The sequence below is a fragment of the Lissotriton helveticus genome, chromosome 1_1 (assembly GCF_964261635.1).
Source record: "Lissotriton helveticus chromosome 1_1, aLisHel1.1, whole genome shotgun sequence".
NCBI classification, from domain to species: Eukaryota; Metazoa; Chordata; class Amphibia; order Caudata; family Salamandridae; genus Lissotriton; species Lissotriton helveticus.
Window position 1 is genome coordinate 2,048,011,149 of NC_136057.1, and position 19,578 is coordinate 2,048,030,726.

The following is a 19,578-nucleotide window of genomic DNA, read 5'->3' on the forward strand; positions in this document are numbered from 1 at the left end:
TTACATTGGATGTGGATAATCCGAGCACGCAAATTAAGTCTTCATTGATTTTTAGGGTCTTAAAATATTTTTATGCTCTTGTTGCTAAATATCCCTTCTGAGATACAAACTGTATATGGGCTATGTGTTTTCTTTTTAATCCTTTTACCCCTAAGTAAAAATATATTAAAGATGTTCTTATAATAATACTTATTAAATATCAAAATGTACTTAAATTATTTCTTTTTTTTTTTTAAATGGATGGACAAACTTAATTGCCATATCCCCCGATGCTTTTTTGAGTAATACTATTGGACTAAAGAAATGTTATGTTCTTGATTTTTATTTTTCCTTGTCTTTTATGATATTAATATCGAAATGAAGACTTTATGAAATGAAATGAAAATGATAGAAAGACCTCCCACGCCACATCAGAGCCTTCTCCTCTCTTCTTGAATTCTGCAAGAATCTAAAGGCATGGGTTTTCAATTGACCAACCTTGTAAAGGCAAGGCTTGAAAAACACACCTCCTCCTTCGTGCCTGGATACCCTCGCAGATGATAGTGCACTTTACAAGTACATTTAACATAACAAAGCAGATTGTGACAAATCTGTCCTTTGCAATGCAAAACAGAATCAGGGTGCTTAAAAAAACGAGCATTACAAAAGCAGGCCATGATTTGATTAAAAACAAACCTGGAAGCAACTAATTTCAGGTACTCAACATTTGAAGTCCTAAAAAATGTTTTTCTCACTAAGCACAGCTAAAAAGTACTTTTTCCCCTGATGTTAAGACTACGATGTAGATAAGAATAACGAGATATAGAAGGTAACATAAAAAAGGGACCAGCCATCCAGTTTGTAACATTCACTGACCAACTATGATGCAGGCAGATCTGAAAAAAACAAATATAAATTGGAAACTCTGAACTAAATGGGGAGATAAAACAAAATAGTGGGATAAAATGTGCCTTTGTGTTCATACTGCAATTAAGAAAGTCAGGTTGTCTGCTTGGATGCAGTACAGTAACTGCTACTTTAAAAATAGAGGACAGTGCTTCCTTCATCATAGTCTAAGGTGTCTCATGCTTTTTCATCCTTGCAGAGTTTACTGCTGCCTTTGTCACAGTAACCCATGCCATTCTTATTAAGTCAACTCAAGTAAGGGATGGGACTAAATGGTACAGGTTTTGGGAGGCTATCATCATACCTGAAATAGAGGAACCAATATGTAGGGATGGTCAAATTTTTGTCCAACTCGGTGATTATCCAGGGTCTATTATTTCTCCTAATCTTTTCAATCCCTACATCAATCCACTACTCTCTATTCTCAGCAGTTCCAAAATATCATACAATTTCTATGCCAATAACACTAATTTCTGTCTGACAACCTCCTCTCCAGAAGACATGGAACAGATAACCAGTACCCTTGACAGTTGTTCAGACCTGTATGTCAGATCATTACCTGAAACTGATTTCACAGAAAATTGAGTTTATCATGATACGCCCAACTAACTATACTACTCCAATTCAAAACTGGCTCCATTCATTCTCTGCACTGGACTGTAAACCTTAAGTTATTTAGTCCACTAAATATCTACATTTCTACATAGATAGGACATGCAGTTATCAAAGGGAACATCAATGTAATGGCAAAAGGTACACGCCTTCAACTACAACATCTCTGTGGAATCAAATACTTTCACTTGAAACCGATTTCAAACTAATGATTGAGGCAATTGTGCTGTCCAGACTTACTGGAGACTCTTTGCTAGTAGGATTGCCCAAACTTCATCTATTTCCCTTAAAGCAGGCCTAAATGCAGCTGGTATGTTGGCCCCCAGCACCTAAAAGTTTGACTACATTTTAGTCCTCAGCAGAAGGGATCCCTGCAGAATCAAGAGGCATCGTTAAGCTTACATCACATTCTTTATTTTCTGTGAACATCTAACCACCTCGCCCAAAACTGAGCTTCTCAGGATGACAATGTCTTCTTGGAAGCATGAACAAAATTCTTCTCAAAACAACACAATATAAGGAAGGACCTGAAATTAATATTTCTTGGAACATACTGGTAAGGCTTGGAAATCTATACCGACAACAACTACGACAAACACAGATTAAACTTCATTGTCAATGTTACCTCTAGAAGTTTCACTAAAGTCTTAATGTAAAATCCCCATGTTATATTTTACTCACTATTTTATTACTGTTATTCTTCTATTTTATTTATACAACTCCTGTAAACCCTTTATACACCCGGAACTTTCCTGGTGATAACCTTTATTAGCATGTGATCTATTGTAATTTGCTCATTTGTTATAACTGTATACTTGTGAGTAAAGCGCTGTGCCACCTATTAAGTTCTGTTTGTGCTTTATAAGAACTACTAATAGATACATAAGAAATCCTTACTTCTAATGTATGAAACTCATTGAGTTCATTGGGGGATTCCTTGTGGGTCACAAATCGACCTATCTCATGAATATTAATCAATCAATCAATCAATCAAAAGCATTTGTATAGCGCGCTACTCCCCCGGAGGGTCTGAAGGCGCTGGGGGAGGGGGGGTCCGCTCCCTTAATGAGGTAGGTTGCAGTTTGTGAACCATCAGGAATCACAACCATCACATGGATGTGGGTTGTTGAGGTCAGCAGATCACTAGGTCTGTGGTTACTTTTTAGTAAAGCTATGTTTCTCATTTAAATGCAGCCCATTTTCTTTAAAGTAAAAAGGGTTTCCTTTAATAAGAAAACAAAGAAACCTTGAAGTTTCATAATTTAAGAGTAGGCAGTGGCCCTTGGGTCCCTTAGGCAATCCATCTCCCATTTGCAAAAGATTTACCACCAGTTTTACACTGGTGATAAGTATTACTGTTTTGTGACTGGAAATCAGTTACAAACCAGTAATACCATTCAGTATTTGGAAGAAACACCCTAAATTCACCCCTTCCAAACCCTGAATTGCAAATGCAAAATGTGATTCATCAGAAAAAGCTGTGTACATCTGGCCCTAAATGAATAAATACTTTTTGCACAAATAAGGAAATTCAACTGCCATGGCAAAAATAGATGCTGTTATTTAGCAACGTAAATTCAAGCCCCAAACATAGTAACAGATCAAGGAGGAGTGTGTCAGTGGGGGGGTACAGTGAGGTAGAGCAGATGAGCAAACATGCCCAGGGTGACGGTTGGAATTTAAATTTAAAAAGGCATCTCAAGAGTGTCTTAAATGAGGACTTGTCGTTAGCTATTAAAGGCTTGAGTTAACCTACATGGAAAAAGCATGTATTCTATGTTGCCCTGATTCCCACTGCATTTCCAGCAAAGACCAGAGCCTACAACCTATACCTGACAGCCCTCAGTGTGGTCTTCCCCTAAATCATTTTGCCTACTCACCGCCTGTGGCTGAAATACATTTTTATTTGCTTAGGATTCACTGCCCTTTGCTACTTCTAACCAATGCTAAAGTGCTGCTGCTCACTCCTTAAAACATGGTAAAATTGACGTATTGCTGATTGGAACATTTATTTAGTCCGTAGTAAAGAGGTACAGCATGTATTTAGGGTCTGTAATTAAAGGCTACTAGTGGTTCTGCCACACTTATTGTACCACCGACGAATGTAGCTTTTATAAACACTTCTCAGACCTGCCATTGTAGCCTGTGTGCGGTTTTAAACTGCTAATTCAACCTCACAAAATAAACCTGTCTAAAATGTCCTTTTTAATACATATGGGTCACCCCTAAGGTGTGCTCTAAATAGGCCCTAGGGCTGGGTGCACTGCATTGAAAAAGTTGGACACGTAAATTAGTTTTCCCTACTGTCATGCCTATTTCTTTGGTAGGATAACATTGGGTTTCCTTATTACGTCTAATAAGTGATCAAATTTGTTTGGCAATAGGTAGAAATGTCACGTTTTCACTCAAGAGAATTGTAATCCAAATTCCTCTGTAATAGTAAAGTCGGATTTTAAGTCATGATTCTGAAGAGTCCCCTTTTAGAAAGTTGGCATTTTCTTGTCCTAACCATTTGGTGCTTGCAGCCTGTGTCATGGGCCACATGACTAACTGCTGTAGTTAGCAGTTGGCTTTAGTTTATTCCTCCCTGACAGTGAGAAAAAGGGGGACCAGGTGTTGGCAGGATGAAAGTGGGTGGAACATTTCCCTACCCCAATTACATTAAAAAAAGTCTGCCTCCATCAAACTCATAAAGAACTTGACACCATCCTATTGTCCCCCTAGGAGCCTTCGAGCCTGGGCAGGGAAGAGGAGGAAACTCCACAGCCAGAAGTGGGGAGAAGGCTATACGTTTCTCCCACTTGAAAGATAGTACCAGGTATAAATATTGGACCCTCAGACCAACTCTTCAGCATATTGCTAGACATGTGGTCATTACAGAAGAAGGACTGCCCTGATGCCAGAGGACTAGCTTGATGCCTGAGGTCTGCCCTGCTCTCTCAGGTGGAAGAATGGACCTGCTCAATTCATCCCAGTCTAACTTGAGTGACTCCAAGCGTCAGTTGGCTGACTTCCTGTTTCAGCCACGGGAACATATAAGGCTCTAAAGGTCTCCCTGCATCTTCCCAGCTGACCTGCTCCAACGGAACCTGTCTGGACTTGCAACTGGATCTGCCTGAGCCCTGCTGGCCTCTGACAGAATGACTCCCTGATCCCCCAAGAGGTGCCTCCCCAGGTCCTGAACTCTTGGCTTGCATCATAGAAAAGGGAGGAATCATGATGTTGGGGCTCTTCATGACCGCATAAGTGCTGGTGCTAAATCTGCCCTTTGTGCAACAGCGATGATCGCTCATGGTGACTACCAATACTAGCAACAACCGTCTGCAATGCTGACAGGATGTTTGCGCTACAGTGAAAACCATCCACTATACAAGGCCTACTCTTTGTGCTACAACGATGACCATCCATGATGATATCCTCATCCCTCACAGTCTCCTCCACTGCCAACCAGACTATTTGCGCTGGACCTTGAGAAAGTAACTTTTTCAGTGGGGCTAACCAAGTCCCTGTATCCGGCCTATTCTCCATCGCCAGCTTGATCTTGTGACTGCCCCGAGTCTTTCGCAACCAGATCACTGGAAGTGGTTGTTTGTCCTTTTACATGCTATACACACCTAAGATATTTCATGCATTTCAAAATGTCTAATGAGGTGTTTTTAATGAAAATGAATTTTAAACAACAATGGGGACTGTGTAATGTGTTTATGGGCACATGGCCAACTACAAAGCCAGGATATGGATGAAATGGGAGGGTGCAGGGGGAAGGAGGGTGGCATTTGTTAAGCACAAATATAATTCTTTTAACAGTGTTTGTTTTTACTGAAATTATTTTAATTAATCAATCAGTTAATAAAAAGTTCACCTAAAATTTTGAAATGGCATATCTTTGGTTCTACTGATTGTAAGGAATTATTTACTAAAATCTTTATTTTTCTAAATTGATATGGCATTTTTCTGGTATGGTGTTTTCATTAAATTACTGTATGGGTGCTGCATACATTCTTAACACTTTGCCTCTAGGTAAAGCCTGACTGTGTTTGTGCCAAGCTATCATAGGGTTAATGACAGATTAATTTAATTACTTTTGTGGTTCAACCTGACAAGGACTGTGGCTGTTGCTTGAGAACAATCTTAACCTCCCTCAAGAAAAAAAACTATTTCCTTTGATACCAAGTTAATGTAATTTTTTTGTGTCCAATATATTATGTAAGGACCAGACACAACATTGTGCAAAAGCTGGAGTATTTTTTGCATCAAAAGGGGAGCACAACATAGTTTCAAAACCTTTAGAGTGCTCATAATGAGTGGGCTAATACAACAATCTCATTTATTCTTTCAACACTTTAGCTCTGATTACGAGTATGGCAGTCTTGCAACAGCCACACCGTTGGTCAAGCCACCCGATTACGAGGAAGGTGGTTGGACCACCACAGCACCGTCACAACCTCCAGGATTTTGGTACCTGCGGTGATGGCAGTGGGGAAAGCGGCGATCCATAGTGGCAGTACAGATGCCTGTACTGCATGCTGATTATGACCTGCATTTCCACTGACCTTTTCATGGCAGGGACCACGCCATGAAAAGATCAGTGGAAAGGCTGATAAAGGGACCCCAAACAGGGCACCCAGGCGGTTTTACCCCCCAAAGCCTGTGCTGTTGTGACACACTGTGTGCCAGAGCATGCTGCTACCTCAAGACTTCTGCAGGCACACCGCTAGCCTGGGAGTAAACTCAGAATGCAGCAGTCGGGATGCTGCTTGCTTGGAGGTTTTCTCCTGACCACCGATGCTGTGGCCTGGCATTCTGAATGCCAATGTTGTTATTAGGGCCTTTATAATGGACTTTTTAGGTGGTCAAAGAATTGTGTATATTTTGGATGCAAAATGGTCACTTTTCCTAAAATTGCCCGCTTTTGAGTTAGAAATGCTATAAAATCCGCTGTTAAAACACGGGGTTTCTAGTTGGCAAGGGTATACGCCTTTGTCCAAATAGAGACCCTTGCGTCTAAGACAGGAAAAGGGGATTACACTACTGAATAACCCCTACTCACCCCCTTGGTAGCTTGGCATGAGCAGACTGGCTTATCTCAGGCAGTGTGTTAAGCATTTGAGAACATATAGAGTAATACAGAGAAAACACCACAGATGGACACCACACTGGGGTTGTATGAAAATAAGTATTCTTTATATAGACATATCACAAGACCGCAAATGACAAAAATCCACAATACTGTAATTACAATTAATACTTCATGATGGTAGAAGTTATTCATAAAAAGGTCATTCACTTAAAATCAGTCTTTAGCAACAGATAACCCCAACTGGAGTTATCACTCCAGCGAGGTTAAAGAGTTTCCAAAGTACGGCGCCGACTGCGAGGTGCGCAGCTTCGGGCCTGCAGTCAAAACAGACCCCCACAGAACAGCACCTTGGAAAGCAAAAACAAAGACAGCACATGGCATCAGTAAGGTGCGTTGTCGTTGGTGCGTTACAGCGTCGGTTCCTTACTTCGGGGGAGGTGATGCGTCAGTGTACTGGATGCTTGCGCAAGCAGGGAAGGCGTCGGTCCTGACCTGAGAGGGGGTGACATTACGATGTCGCCGATACCACGGTTCCTTATGATGTCATGGCATGGCCTAGATGATTTCTTGGCCACCTTAATCGATGATCGGCTCCGCAATGATATCTGCTTCGGAGTCGATACCGCACAGCAACAGGTGTGGGACTACGTGTACCAGTTGGAGCAGCGCTAACGATTTTGATGCAGTTTACGGCGACTTTCGCTGGTGTTCATGATGCAGATTCCTTCTGTAGCGACTGAAACAGCAAGGGGGGAAGTCCGGTATCCCTGAGACTTCGGTCAGGAGGCAAGCTCAATTCAAGCCCTTGGAGAAACATTCTGCAAGATGATGAAAATTCTGTAAAAGTTCCTTCTCCTTTCCTCAGCAATGAAGACACCACTGCAGGTCAACCCAACAACAGCACACTGGTGGAGGGGCAGTCCAAATTCCTACTTTCTAAAAGTGGTATTTTCAAACACAGAATGTTAAAACCAACTTTATTAAAAGATGCATTTTATTATTCTGAGTTCAGGCATACTAAACTCGAATCTCTAATACGTCCCCTGGGGCAGTTAGGATTATAAGGTGTTATAATCCAACCGCACTTTCTGGCCTATGGGGACAAGTAGCTTAGCAATAGTGAAAAACTAAATAGGTTGTAATTCACTATGAGTCCCTTGCTCACTGCACCATCAGGATTCAAGCAAGCTGGGCCGAAGACGGCTGCAATGCCAGAAACCGGTCCCCGGAAGCTTGTTTCCTTTCCAGTAAAGAATTGGCTTGGTAGTTTGGCCTGCCCTGTTCCCATGATGCACTGGGCCAGGGACAGACTAATTTGCATGTAGCCAGGTTCTGAACTGGGATGGTGCAGTGAGCTAAAAAACGGTGATGGATCAAGCCCTGATCTTTTGACAGGGTATGAGTGTTCTGTTTAATTCAGATGCTCTGTCCATCACCATCCCCTTTTCTGAATCGTTTTGGCCACTATAGGAGTGGCAGGGTATGCTCAGACATGAGTCCCTTGCTCACTGCACCATCAGGATTCAAGCAAGCTGGGCCGAAGACGGCTGCAATGCCAGAAACCGGTCCCCGGAAGCTTGTTTCCTTTCCAGTAAAGAATTGGCTTGGTAGTTTGGTCTGCCCTGTTCCCATGATGCACTGGGCCAGGGACAGACTAATTTGCATGTAGCCAGGTTCTGAACTGGGATGGTGCAGTGAGCTAAAAAACGGTGATGGATCAAGCCCTGATCTTTTGACTGGGTATGAGTGTTCTGTTTAATTCAGATGCTCTGTCCATCACCACCCCCTTTTCTGAATCGTTTTGGCCACTATAGGAGTGGCAGGGTATGCTCAGACATGAGTCCCTTGCTCACTGCACCATCAGGATTCAAGCAAGCTGGGCCGAAGACGGCTGCAATGCCAGAAACCGGTCCCCGGAAGCTTGTTTCCTTTCCAGTAAAGAATTGGCTTGGTAGTTTGGTCTGCCCTGTTCCCATGATGCACTGGGCCAGGGACAGACTAATTTGCATGTAGCCAGGTTCTGAACTGGGATGGTGCAGTGAGCTAAAAAACGGTGATGGATCAAGCCCTGATCTTTTGACTGGGTATGAATGTTCTGTTTAATTCAGATGCTCTGTCCATCACCACCCCCTTTTCTGAATCGTTTTGGCCACTATAGGAGTGGCAGGGTATGCTCAGACATGAGTCCCTTGCTCACTGCACCATCAGCATTCAAGCAAGCTGGGCCGAAGACGGCTGCAATGCCAGAAACCGGTCCCCGGAAGCTTGTTTCCTTTCCAGTAAAGAATTGGCTTGGTAGTTTGGTCTGCCCTGTTCCCATGATGCACTGGGCCAGGGACAGACTAATTTGCATGTAGCCAGGTTCTGAACTGGGATGGTGCAGTGAGCTAAAAAACGGTGATGGATCAAGCCCTGATCTTTTGACTGGGTATGAATGTTCTGTTTAATTCAGATGCTCTGTCCATCACCACCCCCTTTTCTGAATCGTAATTCACTATCAGGTCATGCCACACACATCAGGGCATGTCCTACCTTTTACATACAATGCACCATGCTAGTAGGCCTACCGTAGGGGTGACTAATATGCAGAAAAGGGAAGGTTTAAGGATAGGTGAGTGGGTGCACTTGCCTACTCGACCCAGCAGTACGAGACTGCACACGGGCTCCTCAGTGGCTGGTCCAAATCACACTTTATGGGCTGCTTCTGTGGGTGGCACAATCGGTGCTGCAAGCCCACCAGCAACATTTGAGTTACAAGCCCCGGACACACGCGTTGCACGTTACAAGTGTATGACAGTAAACCAAATAATTCAATCATGGAGTCACTAATCAAACATCAATTTAACATAGGGAGCACTTGCGCTGTGATACTGAATAGCAGTGGCACAGTGCCCAAACCTTCAAACCAGCAAAACATATCTAAACAGAGGAAGCAATCAGTGAAAATTGGAAGGGAGACTCACGCCAATGATACCAGGTTTAACATCCCCCAATGGGGCGCAACAAGGAGAAGGGCATTGGTACCTCATGTAAAGCCAAATCACCAACAAAGTGTATCCCCTTCCTTTCCCAGTGTTCCCAAAAAATAGATTTTTGTAGGGATTTTATGCACCTTTCAAGCAAGATTGATACTATGGAACAAGCACACACCTGATTTTTCAGTTTTTTTATCTAAAAATTTCAGAGCATGAGACATGCCAGAATTATGACCCGTGAATCATGCAGTACAAGCCGGGGTGACTGATGCAATGCAAAAGTAGCAATTAGGGGGTGTGATCCAAGTAAATGGGTTTCTACAAGCAGCCACAGTGGGGTGCATTGACCATAACAAGGTGAACAAGAAAGGCTGGTGTCTAGAAAAGTCAGGGCGGTTAAGACCTACTTTATGTTTATTAATTTTGAGCATATTCATTGCAACACACTATCTTAAAGAATCTTAAAGATACACTTTCGAGAGGCAGATGGATATCATACTCAACAGAAAGTTGACCGGGACATAATCATCATCTTCACCGATTCGGCCCCACTTCAACACATGACATATTTGGGCGATCATGACGTCATAAGGTCTTTGATAATGGAAAACCGCTTTCTTTTGTCAGTCCTTTTTAAGTCAGATTTCAAATATGTAATCAAGGAGGTTGGACCCTTTACACCAAAGTCCCCCACAACCTCCACTGAGCAGTGGACCTTCAGGGGAAAGATTTCCATTTTCTCTCTATTAAGGGAATAGCAAGATACCACCGAAGCCTGTTCTATCTCCTGTATAATGACCCAAATGGACTGGCCTGCTTCCTCAGTGAAGATCATAACATCATCTGCATATACATCTGCCGCCACCAGTTATTTGCATGATGAAATGGAGAAAGTTCTTATTCATTAGTTATTATTGTTTCCAACTATTAGAAAGCATTCTGCCCTAGTGCATACTTTGAGATAGCCTAAATTAGTGGTGTAAGTGACCATTGAATCTTACTCTCTTACTACAGAGTGATAATAATAATCACACAAATGAAATCTTCACCCTATATGTTTTGAGCACTATATATGAGACGGTCCACAATACTTTATCAAAGACCTTCTTTACATCGAGGGCAAATGCAGCCAGAGAGGAATGAACATTCTTGGGTTTTTCAAGTACATTACAAAACAGCCTATTAGCAGCTGCCAATCTATGCTTAAGAAAGTCTGTCTGCGCCAGATGTATGAAGTTGCGTATGGCCTGCTCAAGGTGAATGAAATCATTTTTGCATAGATTTTCCAGCCAATATTGTTTTGGGAAATGGGTCAATAGTTCTTAATGGGAAGATGGCCTTTCCATTGTTTGGAAATAATGATGATGGTGGCAGGGAGGCTGTGCCAGTTATAAACCTGAGGTCGGGTACTGGTGAAATTCTGCTTCCAATGGGTCTGCCAAGGTATTGGCAAACTTCACAGAACTTTCATCAGTAAACATACGGTCCCAGGGTCTTCTCTATTTTAAGACTGTGAATAGCTCTCACAATTGCAGTCTGATAGATGGGCTCATCTCTGCTTAGCCTCTCATCATGAAGGATTACTGGCAGAAAGTAGACAAGTATTCCCTACAATCCTTCAGGTTGAGCTCTACTTTGGAATTATACTGTCATGTGTTTCCTGCATGGCCCATTGTAGTTTTCCCTATGTTAACTTAACCATGTATGTTGTAGGCCTCATTTTCCTTTGCACAAGTTACTAGATAAAAATTCTTACTTTGGTGCCACATTCTAAATTCACACGGAACTTGCATATGTTTTCCTTTCCTGGGATTTCTTCTGAACACCATAGACAAGGTCAAACAGCAACATCCCTTGTTATTCTTTCTGGCCAGGCATTATCACCTAGAGTTATATTGTTTATGTACACACATGTCCTTTCATATATATAGAGCACGATAGTTTAAATAAATATTCTAAACGTCCTTCGTGTCACCTGATTATGTTATTGTGGGCACGTACGAGTGCGAGAGTGAAAGGGTGTGTCCTGTTACCGCGATACATGTGGGGGACGAGAGTATTGTGTTCTGGGGTGCCAATTCACTTGTTTCTCTGGTAAGGTTAGAAGGGCTAGTGATGCCCTAAAGCTAGTCAGACTCGTACTCATAGATACTGAGGTGATATGGTGACTCAGTCCCTACCTACTATGATTCCAAGTATAGTTCTGTTCCAGAGCAGAATCCCTGCAACAATACAGTGTAGAATGAAATTCCTGGAAGGATCAGAGAATGCCCTGGGTAGAGGCAAGATTATTCCCATTCCCATTGGTGATTGCATGTATCATGGATTAACCCTTAAAATATTTTAAGTAATTCGCTAGGGATTTCCCGGCACAATTTCTACCATAGGTTTACTCTGCTTTACTTATATTGACCCATTTCTAGGCTCTCTTGCTTAAGAGCTTATTGTATTTGTACTAAGGGTTCCACAGTTTTGTCAATGTAGGTAGGTTTTTAGTGCCGCTAAGTTCTCTTTCAGCCTTTTTTATCTCAGATTTGAGCTCCTCAAGTCAATTGTTAGGCTGTTTGTTGTTTTGTGCCACCAGACTTACCATAACTCCTCTTAGCCTTGCTTTCAGCACATACCATATGATACATGGAAATGTCTCAGATTTAATATTATGGACCAAGTACTGACAGATCACTGCAGGGAAGGTAGGTTTACCTTCTGTATCTTCCAATTGTTTGTTATTGAGCCTCTGTAGTTTGGGCAGCAGTGCAGTGTCTCCTTTAATTGCACCTAGAGAGATGCCAGCCTGATAGGAAATTATAATCAGCTCAATTGTTTGGTTCGAGGACAAGGGAAGTTACTGTTTTCCCACTAGCAGGTAATCAATTCTAGAGAAAGAGTTATGAGTATTGGAATAGAATGTGAAGTCACTTCCTGTGGAGTTGTAAATTCTCCAAATATCTATCGAATTGTTGTTCTCACAATGTTTTGAGATTAACTACTGATGAATTAAATATTCAATATCCTGTCTAACGTACCATACATTGGTAGGTTGAAGCCCCCCCCACCCCAAGATCATATCAAGATCTCCAGGAAGGTCTATCACAACAGCTCAACAGACCACTCATAGTAGATAGGAGTGGCAGGTCCATGGAACATGGTGGGCAAAAAGGATGGAGCAGGGGCATGTACACAAACATCGGAGGGCAGGGGGAAGGATATTAGGGGCAGCAATCTAAGCACATAGTCTAAGCAGGAGGTCAATGATGGGGCATATAATTTGCTAATGGAGGGTAGGAGGAGTGGACTGGTACATCATACTAAATGGAGGGCAGTGGCAGCACATCAGACCATGCATGGCAGGAGGGAAGAGGCTAGTTCATGGATTCAGACAACAGAGGATAGGGAGGGGGTGGATGGGGCAGCAAACTGACTGTTCAGAGAAGGCGTGAAGGCCAGTGGCAGAACAACGGCAACACAGGGCTGTAATAAGGGAGCAGGGACAAACTAGAAATTTGCAGAAAAAACCTAAGATTACAGGGACAGTATAGTTGGACTCAGATTTCACTCATACACAACTAGTAAAATTCAGCAGTTTAGTTACCTGAACTAACTATAACTTACGCCCCCGCAATGTACTGCCAAAGACCTCAGACATTACATCATTCATGACATGGTCAGTTACATCAGTCATGACATCACTCATTGCAAACACAACAATGATGGACAGAATGTGGATCAATGTCACACATTCACCCCAGTCCAAAGATCTGGGCCCAAATCCATCGTTTTTCCACTCCACACCACCCTGGGTTAGACAATGGCGATATGCAAATCAGCGCTGACCCTGTGCCCCATGGGAACAGTCCAGTCCGAACTACAAAAGCCATGTCCTTCCCAGAACGGAAACAAGCATCCGAGTAAATGTGTGACATTGATCCACATTCTGTCCATCACTGTTGTGTTTGCAATTACCGCTCTAAGTGTACTGGGGATGCTCAGACGTGAGTCCCAGGCACTCCACACCACTGGATTCAAGCTAGCCGGGCTGATGAGAGGTGTTACCTCGAAACCGGGCCGGTCCTCGGATGCTTGTTTCCGTTCTGGGAAGGACATGGCTTTTGTAGTTCGGACTGGACTGTTCCCATGGGGCACAGGGTCAGCGCTGATTTGCATATCGCCATTGTCTAACCCAGGGTGGTGTGGAGTGGAAAAACGATGGATTTGGGCCCAGATCTTTGGACTGGGGTGAATGTGTGACATTGATCCACATTCTGTCCATCACTGTTGTGTTTGCAATTACCGCTCTAAGTGTACTGGGGATGCTCAGACGTGAGTCCCAGGCACTCCACACCACTGGATTCAAGCTAGCCGGGCTGATGAGAGGTGTTACCTCGAAACCGGGCCGGTCCTCGGATGCTTGTTTCCGTTCTGGGAAGGACATGGCTTTTGTAGTTCGGACTGGACTGTTCCCATGGGGCACAGGGTCAGCGCTGATTTGCATATCGCCATTGTCTAACCCAGGGTGGTGTGGAGTGGAAAAACGATGGATTTGGGCCCAGATCTTTGGACTGGGGTGAATGTGTGACATTGATCCACATTCTGTCCATCACTGTTGTGTTTGCAATTACCGCTCTAAGTGTACTGGGGATGCTCAGACGTGAGTCCCAGGCACTCCACACTACTGGATTCAAGCTAGCCGGGCTGATGAGAGGTGTTACCTCGAAACCGGGCCGGTCCTCGGATGCTTGTTTCCGTTCTGGGAAGGACATGGCTTTTGTAGTTCGGACTGGACTGTTCCCATGGGGCACAGGGTCAGCGCTGATTTGCATATCGCCATTGTCTAACCCAGGGTGGTGTGGAGTGGAAAAACGATGGATTTGGGCCCAGATCTTTGGACTGGGGTGAATGTGTGACATTGATCCACATTCTGTCCATCACTGTTGTGTTTGCAATTACCGCTCTAAGTGTACTGGGGATGCTCAGACGTGAGTCCCAGGCACTCCACACCACTGGATTCAAGCTAGCCGGGCTGATGAGAGGTGTTACCTCGAAACCGGGCCGGTCCTCGGATGCTTGTTTCCGTTCTGGGAAGGACATGGCTTTTGTAGTTCGGACTGGACTGTTCCCATGGGGCACAGGGTCAGCGCTGATTTGCATATCGCCATTGTCTAACCCAGGGTGGTGTGGAGTGGAAAAACGATGGATTTGGGCCCAGATCTTTGGACTGGGGTGAATGTGTGACATTGATCCACATTCTGTCCATCACTGTTGTGTTTGCAATGACATCACTCATGGCATCTCAAATGAGCTGTGAATGGAATGGAACTATAATCGCTAGAACTATATTTAGGGATAGTGTGTGTATATTAATACCCCTTTTTTTCTTTTCTTTCACGCAAGAACCATTATAATACGCAACGTGCCCAGATTAATATGGCCGATAGCCTTTCACTTTAAATTAATGTGTAGTCCATTGTTTATGTTGATGTTTGCAATCCTAAGTATGTTTATTATGAATAAGTCACGTTGACGGACATACAGAAATGCTGAAATGACATTGTGTGCATATTAACACTTGTTTTCTTTTCTTTATTGTATCAATTCCTGAATGTTCACTTCGTGACCAGGCCAATATGGCTGCCAGATTTTTGGTTTAAAGAAATATGTAGTCCTTTGCTAATGTTGGCAACTTTAGGCATTTGTACATGTAAATAAGGATGCTACAATGACGTCTTGTATTGTTATCAAGGTTCGGACAAGCCGAAACGTGTGGATCACGTCCTTTGCAAATTAAATACTTCCAAAATACAACCTGAGTGCTGATTCCTTCCTTGTAAGAGTGAGAGGAGATTAAATACATATATATAAAATTCACTGAAAAAAACACAAGTTTGAGGGACATTATAGTTAGAAATTAGCATTTAAAAAACCTCAGAAATAGAACTGAAAAAACCACAGGTTTCATGGACGTCATAGTTAGTTGGACATTTCACTCGTACAAAACAAGTGAAATTTGTCCGTTATATTTAGTTGTGCTAACTATAACTCGCGCCCCTGCAATGCACTGCTGATGACGTCACATATCACATCACTCATGCCATGGTCAGTGACATCACTGATGACATCTCAAATGACATCACTGATGACATCATCAACATGATCATCTGATGCACCTCCTCACATCCTAAAATACAGTCTACCATTCTCGAGACCATACACACACTAATACTAGTACAGCTACAATATTCTGCACACTATGTATGCAGACCTCTAACCAGCTACATACTATTGATACGCTCTTCTAAATACCCAGTAAGTACCTATGCAGTCTAGGAATCCTTCTATCTGTCCCATGCACTTCTCCATTGACCCATCCAGCACTATCTACGTAACCTATCACTCCACCAATACCTAAGCACTTGTAAATTCACTATACACTCTGTTTGTAATACTGTAAATAATCTAGTTACTACTCATGAACTTATGGAATGGCCTAGCTACTAACACAAGTACAGCTAAAATATTGTGTGCACTATCCAAGCAGACCTCTAACTTGCTACATACTATTAATACACTCTTCTAAATATCCAGCTAGAGCTCATGCATTGTAGGAATCATCCAGTCTGTCCCTTACATTTCATTAATCACTTATCTACCACTATCTACTTATCCTATCACTTAACCAATACGTAAGCACTTATAAATTAAGTGTTCACTCTGTTTGTAGCACTGTCTTCATTCCAGTTACCAGTGGTATTCTTATAAAATGACCTAGGCCCCAACACAAGTACACATAAAATATTCTGTGCATAATCCCTACAAATCTCTAAGCAGATACATACTATTGGTCCACTCCATTAAATACTGAAGTAGTACCCATGCAGCGTAGGATACCTCCTGCCAGTCTCATGCAATTCTTGAATCACCCATCCAGCACTATCTTCTTATTGTATCAGTCTGTCAATACCTATCCTCTTATGGGGCAGATTTACAAGCACCCTGCGCCACCTGTATGTTACTTTTTGTAATGCAGTGATGACGCCAGGCACTCCTTCATCTTTGCAAAGGGAGGAAAAGCCACCCTGCATGGTTTTTCCTCTCCTTGTAAATACGACTCCTTCATACACAGAACTTTTCATAGAAGGGGAGTTCCATAGGTGTAGCTGTGGGTGTTCCCAAGCAGCTTCCATAGAACAAGACATATCTCCAGATTTATGAGAATTCATGAATCTGGAGATGTGTGTGAGTGCTGCGCTATCCTACAGTTGGTGTAGCAAGGCGCAACAAGGAGAATTGTTTTCATTTCTCCTAATTTTTTCCTCTTTCAATGAATGCTGAATTTCACAGCATACATTGAAAGAGGAAAATGCCTTTACTGATTGTTTTTGTGCAGGACGCGACTTTGCAAAAATATATTTAAAAATAATATAAGTTTATTATAAGTCCAATGAATATCTTAGATAGACACATACATATCATTTTAGAACATAAAGAAAATTGGTGGGAGTCGGACACCCAACGCACCCCAGCACGTATATGACATCACGAGGGACCCGCCACTGCGCAAGCATTGCGAACCGTAATGCCCATGTGTCGCGAATGCACGGGAGCAGGAGCTGCGGACTGGTCGCATACCAATCGCGCACAACACGTAATATTAAATGTATATGATGTAACTGAAAAAAATGCAGCCGTCGCACACTGTACGCGGATCCTTCACGACTCTTCTAAAATGGTGGCTAGAACCCGCACACCCACCATGATGTGTACGCTTTGGGTGTGCAACTCCGAAAAATTTTGGGGAAAAAATGAAAATAATATAAATATAATAAAATATAAAAATAAAACAAAAAAATTAACCAATATTTCAGTTTGAATTTTTTTTGTTGCAATTTTCAGAAAAATATATAATATTATTTAATAAATAAATATTTATAAATGAACAGTTAAAACACTAGAAAATCAGTGCAAAAAATAGATATAGCTACTATTACACTTAAAAATTAGCATTTAAAAAACCTTTGATATTCACTGAAAAAAACATAGGTTTCAGAGACGTTCAGAGACGTTATAGTTAGAAATTAGTATTTAAAAAAGCTTTGAAATTCACTGAACAGTTAAAACACTTCAGAGACGTTATAGGTAGAAATTAGCACTTAAAAAACCTTAGAAATTCACACAAAAAACCATAGGTTTCAGGGGTGTTATAGTGAGCTGCACATTTCACTCGTACAAAACCATAGAAAATTCTCCGTTATAGTTAGTTCTGCTAACTATAACTCACGCACTCGCAATGCACCGCTGATGATGTCACATATTACATCATTCTTGCATTCCTGACATGGTCAGTGACATCACTGATGACATCACCTTTTTGTATGACGACCCATCTGATGCAGTCTAAGGGATGGTGGAGTGACTGAAGATGTTCAACTAGGAGGGCCCCTGAGACACCACATAATACACTGCTGTGATATTGGAGGATGCAGGTCTTGACCTTCCAACTGGTTTGACCAATATATAGCAGGCCACATGGGCACACAATCCCATAGATCACATTCGTGATATTGCAGTTAGTGTGTTCTTTAAGTATGATGGAAAAGTTGCTATATGAGAATATCTTGGTCTCAATGGTAAGGCATATACACAAAAGGAGCACCAGGAGGTTAATAGTCAGTGTCGCCCCCCCACCTGACTAGTTCGGAACAGTTATCTTTTTTAGGACACAGGGGAAGTTTCCTAAAGACAATAAACTTCCCTCCCAGGATGGACTTATTGCCAATCACCTATTTGTTTCAAAATTCGCCAATACACCACATTGCACTACATGTGTCAAAAGATAATTGACAACATGAAAGAAAAGTGAACATAAGTGAAAAAAATGTGTGAAAGGTCAGAAAGTACCTCACATAAGCATTACCAAGGGAGCTGCTGGCTGGTACTCACCAGTTTGCCCACATTATCATCATCAGTGACTTTCATGACCATAAAGGAAAAAATGTAAAAAAGTGTGTCCACGTTTTACAGAGGAGAAAAAAACAAAGAAAGAAAACAGTACAGACATGTACAGATGCACTGTCATTCTTGTGTCACTCAGTGCCCACTGGTCCCCAATGTGAAAAAAGAGAAATTCCAGTGGGTACAACTCACTTGCGAAAACATACTTTTATTTAGTGCCGTGAGTGTGCTCAGATTAAAAGAAAGGCATGTATTTGGCCATTTTCAGATAAGATGTTTTGTTGCCAATCTGTTTACGGCAACTTCATCAGGGCTGATGGGGAAACCAGTCTTCACCTCACTGGTACATCACACCGAACCTGTGGTTATTGACGTAATTAAAAGAGAAGAACATGCCAATCATAAATAAACAAAGCCTTAGCTTCCAAATGCCCCAAGAATTCATTTGAGCCAACTCCTTTTAATTGCATATTTACCGAGTGGTTGCTGTCATCCCTCGTACCTGCAAACCACCACTATGAGGGTCCCGCACCTATTGGTTGCACATCCCACTGATGACTGCGGTCGTCAATATCAACCTGTAAGCACATGCATATTTACAAGTGGCAGGTAAAAAACAGTCTCACTGTCCATGTTACATGTGCACACTCTCCTATTACATGGCCTAGCGGATCTGCACACTGCCAATACTTTTAACCGCCCAGGTTGTATAAGTAGAATTGATTACTGTTTGATCACCCTATAAATGTAGAATCGCTTCGCTGATTTTAAGGTATTAAGTAGGGAGGACAGTGATCATAACGCTCTTCATTGTGTTCTAAAAGACCTATTCTACCCTAGGACGAATGTCATTATTTCACTAAATTCAAATGCAGTCCTGTCAAATGACAAACACAGGGTAAACTGGGACAAAGTAGCAATAAACGTAGACACTAGAGTCCTTATGGCTAATAGGTATGCTGTTTGAAAAATAGAAGACATGAACTTAGCTCAGTCCAGGGATGATCTGAGGCAGTTCAAAATTTCAAAGACCAATAAGGGCCTTTCTTAGATCCTGAGGAGGGCTTTGTATGTAGG